This window comes from Haliaeetus leucocephalus, unplaced genomic scaffold, assembly GCF_000737465.1.
Source record: "Haliaeetus leucocephalus isolate CR32 unplaced genomic scaffold, Haliaeetus_leucocephalus-4.0 Scaffold156, whole genome shotgun sequence".
NCBI classification, from domain to species: domain Eukaryota; kingdom Metazoa; phylum Chordata; class Aves; order Accipitriformes; family Accipitridae; genus Haliaeetus; species Haliaeetus leucocephalus.
In genome coordinates this window covers 485,569-490,799 of record NW_010972592.1, presented here as the reverse complement: position 1 = coordinate 490,799, position 5,231 = coordinate 485,569, and positions in this window count along the sequence as shown.

Below are 5,231 nucleotides of genomic sequence, written 5' to 3'. Positions count from 1 at the left end.
GACAAGGCAGTGGGACTTTTCTGCTTGATCTTCTTCACAAGCACCCCTTTGGCATTCAGAGTAGTACGTGGGCAAAGCCTTCTTCAGGAGTTAGTTTCCATTGTTAAGTTTACCTATATGGGACTCTGTAGCTTTTGTTTGGGGCACACAAATCCTAATGTGAACCCAACACTCTTGTTTTTCTCCTGTTCTTCTCCCCACCATGCCATAGGATAGTATCCGAGTGCTTAGCAAACAACCTGAAATTGAAGCAATGAGAACGTCCTAGCCTTTTTAATAAATCTGTATTCCAAACAAATGAGATTAAAGTAAAAAAATGCCTGCTAATTTTGGGTATCCGATATAGAGATACTGACTACTTGATTTTTCAACCCGTTTGGCATTCTGCATTACTTGGCATAGTCAATGCGCAGTCCCGTGGATTTTGTCTGAGGTAGTGAGTAATTCACTTCAGCCTACCAGACCTCAAAATTTCACGATGAGCCCTCATAATATGGAAATCTCAGTTAATCATTACCTCTTGAGGCAACTTTCCCCACATTGTAGAAGCTTTGAGGTGAAAGGGGAATGGAAGCAAACTCAGCAGGCAAAATTCAGCTATCGTGTTGCCACAAAGTCCTGCTTTCTCTTCTTGTAATTCTCTGCGTCGTACATGAACTGTACCCAATTCTGTGACAAATTAGACAGGAATCTAATGAATAAAAACTACAAAGTTCTGATCTGTCCCCAGAGGGAGTGTACCTTCCAGGGTTTTGTTTCTGCTTCAGGAAATTTGTGGAATAAACTCTGTGTGGTTGTGTATCATAATGTACGGAGACTGAATCGAGGTGCTCTGAAACCCTCAGGTCAGTCATTTCCTTAATATCCCAGTGCCTGATGTTGCAGTTACTGTTGAATATATAACACGTTTCCTTAGTTCGGTGGCAACACACAAAAAAAAGAAATTTAAAAAATGTTTTGGATCAGCTCTGAAATACTTCTCTTGAAGGTCATTTAATTCTTTTGTAGCATTAGAAAGCAGATTCTGTTCCAAATAAAAAACAATAATGATGCAGCTGAACTGCATCAGTTAAAAATGGTGAAATAAAACATTTTGACTTTCAGAATTTCTACCATGTTTCAAATAAAATTCAGCCCAGCTACTCTGGACATCCTGCAATTACGCATCCTTGCTCTTGGCTGACAACGTTAGTCGGTTTTGCTATCCTTGCCCTCCTATCTCCCCTCCAGGCACCTCAACCGAATGGTTTCTCTCTGCTTTCTCTGCACAACCTCTGTGTCTCCTTACCTAATCAGTCCCAGGCTCCTGCCTCCAAACACCAGTCCCAGTTTTTCTCTCTGGACTGCTTGGCTGCTTCTATCGCCTGCTCTGTCACAGGCTGGATTTTTTTTTTTCTCCCTGTCGTATTTATGCGAAGACCTTTCTTCTTGACACAACCTTCAAATCGTTCGGAGCTTAGAAGAGATAGGATTCCTACCTCTCAGATCCTGCGCCAAAGCTCAGGCTCACGGGGAAAATTTGGAGGTGGGGATTAAAGGGGAAATCTAGCCTCACCACTGTATCTTAAGCTTCTGTTAGCAGAGAGGGCCAATCTTTAGCAATTCCTTTTTCCTGCTAGAATAAAAGAAATCATTACTGAGAGTGTGTTCATGACAACATTTCTGATATTTACCAAGTTAGCCACATTTGGATAAATGTTCAGACAGAGAGGAAAAGGCACATTTTAAATTAAAAAAGGTCACATTTTGAGTCTGTGCTTCAAAGCCTGAGGGCAGCAGAGCATTTCAAAGGAAAAAGTTTCCATTTTTTTAGTATGAGCAAAACTGTTTATTTTTCCATAACCTTGTTCTTGGAAATGGACAAATTGTTTTGGCAGGTATTTTCAAAATAATCTGCCCGGTACAGACAGTGAGCATATCGGTTTTCATCCTAAGTGATGATGTTTTTTCTAAAGCTACATGCAACAGAAAATATGGTCTCTGCTGAGAAATGTTTGCCAACCCCAATACAGGGAATGGCAGCATTGTCACAGGAATATTGTCACGGATTACATCCTCTGAGGATTTCCCATTTTTTTCAAACATCAACTGCCTCATGGAAAGGCAATAGGGTCAGTGGCTATTACCAGAGGCAGAGAAACTAAAATAGGCGGAAAAGAGAAAAAATCAGGGGTAGAATCCAAAAATCCTGATCTGATTCTTAGTCCCCCATTTATGCACCCACTGCTGCCGCCTCTGACGAGTGTTATTTGTGCGATGGTCCTCCGGCCTGGAGTATTGCAGGTATTCTTTACACTGCACAGACACACCTGTCAGAGATAACATCCTTTGCATAATTTCTGTGATCTAACTCTCTGTGATTGAAAGATTTGGGGGGCTATAAGAGAGGGCACAGCAGGTGCAGGAGATCTCTGCAAATAGTAGTTTAATCCAGCTAAGAACAAGCAGCCTCCGACATTCAGCTTGTATGAGTACATCGGTACAGTATAACAAAAAATAAATAAATCACATATTTCTGAGGGGCCTGAGGCAACTCGAGGCAAGGCCCTGTGGAAAAGAGAGGTGTGAGGGGGAGAGCTGTGGCAGGGCTCTGCCGAGACAAGCAGTTTGCTGGTGTGACCAGTTGGGTGATGGCCACTGCCTTTGCTGTTGCTCCAAGTACCCTGGCTGGGGTGAGTTCATGTCACTGTCTGGCTCACTTAGGAGTAAGAAACACAGTTAAGTGTTAACAGTAAGTGATGAGATAGCCCCATGCAGACTGAGAACCTCTACTAAAAACTACCCCAGCAGCAATAACAAATTCCTTAGCTTAAACTGCAGTCCCCTTCAGAGAAAGAAAAAAAAAAAAAGAAAGATTTGCCAAAACAAACTGCTGACTCCTTTTTTCTTATCAAAACACCACAGCATACGTCTTAACAGCCCAAAGTAAATCAAATGTGGGACCAGCTGGAACTGGCCAGCTCTTGACCCTCCCTTGATATCAGGTGTGTGCCGCACTTCTCTGACAGATTAATTTATGATCTCAAGTAACTCAGAGCCCCTAAAACTTTCAGTATGGCTGCTAGGACGAGGCTGAAGGTTTTCTTTGGAAAGCATCACTACTAGAAAAAGTTGGAGGTCTTCCTGATCGACAGATACTCCCCTACTGATGTCAGTGACTTTTTTCCCTCTCTATCTCTTATTTTTAAACTCACCCACAATGTGACTATGGGACATAATTCGGAGGTATGGCCAAAGCCTAGATGTGTGCATCTGAGCAACTGCCAGTCCCCTTTTGCACGTCGAACTTCCTCTTTGGGGGGATTTGGAAGTGTTTGTAGAAATGCATCCCTAAAGAAACCTTTCAGCTCAAGAAAAAAACGGGGAAAGGTCCAGGAGAGTGTGTGCAGAGTGCGCCAAATTGAGAGCAGCTCGCAGGCGGCTCCTCCAAGGAGAGCATGCCCATGTGTGTGACCAATATAATCTATTGTGAAAGAAAGCCTCCGTGTTTCTGTGGGGGAAAGAGATTTAGAAAGAAACTCTTTAATTATTACCTGCGGAGAAGTTAAAGTATAACTTGGCAGTAACATACTCAAGTCCCTGTGTTTTGGGGGGGGGGGGAGGCAGTCAGGCATCTAACCTCCCTGAAGTCTGTATGGGAATTAAAAAAAAAAAAAAAAAAAAAAAAAATTAGTTAAAAAAGGAAGGGGCGGGGGGGGGAACACGACACAAACAGAGCATTATCAAGGCAAAAGTAGAGAGAAAAGGAGTTCGTGTTTCAGGCCGCTGACCTCTCTTTGTGCTTCGGGTGGGGGAGCTGCCGAACAGGCTCTGGATCTTGTAGCACCCACTCGTGAGCCTGTGTTCACCCCCCACTGGTGTTTATAACACACCTCCCGAAGGGCCCAAATCTGCCGACTTTCTGCCATGGCCTTTTGCTCGCACACGCTGTTGAGTGGCTCAGGCCATCCCCCCCCCCCCGGGGCCGCTGCCGCCGCCCGCGCAGCCCCACGCATCCTGCGCGGCTGCGCGGGCGGCGGCGGCCCTGGCGGGGGGCGGTGGCAGGGGCCACGCCGATCCGGCAATGTATGTATAGGTATAACGTATGTTTTATTTTTTTGAGGGAGTTTGCTTCTTCGGCAGGTCAACGTGTTAATTAAAAGTTGGTCCAGACTGGTCGCTTGCAGTCCCAGATGCGTGATTAACACGTAAGGAATTTTTTTTTTTAAGATATCAGAATGTAAAAACTCAGTAGAAACCCCATTTCCTCCTTACTATTAACTAGCAGTCGCGCAGAGAAAAATCATTAGAGATATAATTAAATATGGGTCTATTTTTGAAGAGCGTCCTGCAAAATAGCCCCAAAATATGATGTAGTAATTTGATTTATATTTTTTTTCCTTTGGCACTACAGGTGCTAGCTATGTTTTCCCTTCATTTCCCACCCCATGTATATTAAACAGGGAGGGAACACTGCTCCATTGTCGGTGATGACCCCAGACTTCACCGGAATATTTTGCTCCTCGGTGTAAAATTGCGAAGTGGGTCTCTCTCTAAAATTCGCTATATTGGTTTTTATAATTACCCCGTGGTCTAAACTTTTTTGCATCCCATTTCTTAAAGGGGAAAAAAAAAAAGAAGAAGAAGAAGAAAGGAAAAAAAGATAGAAACTAACTTAGCTGTCGCCGTATTAACATTTCTGCTTGTCTCAAGCCCAGGCTTTCCGTAACTTTGCCTGGATCGGGTCCTACGTTTCTACAGTCGCCCTGCTGAGGCGTGCGTTTGCCCCTGCCTGCCGCTCAGCCTGCCGGTGGCTCTTTGCAGGCCTCGGTGCGGCGGTTTGCTGCCGCCGAACCCCCCGGCTCGGCTGGTCCCTCCCGCGTCCTGTCGCGCCGTCCCCGGGCTCTGACCCTCGGTTCGCCGCAATGCATTCCCCCAGCCGCATCGCACCGGGGAGCTTGGACTTCACACCCCGGAGAGTAATTTGTCAGATTCCGGCGGAGAACTAAACAACTCCTGATGTTATTTATTGCAGAAAAAAAAAGAAGGAAAAACAGGCTGCGTCAGGCCGCCGTGCCCCGTCCTTTCATCCCCAAGATTTTATTCTTTCCTCCGGAATATTTTCTCCGCGTCTAGTAACACACAATTCACGGTTTTGCTTTGCCTCCTCCGTACGAGGCTGACCTCCTCGGTCGCTCCGGGACCATAAGCAGCGGCCGGAGCCCAGCGCCGGGCGGAGCAACCCCGCGGAG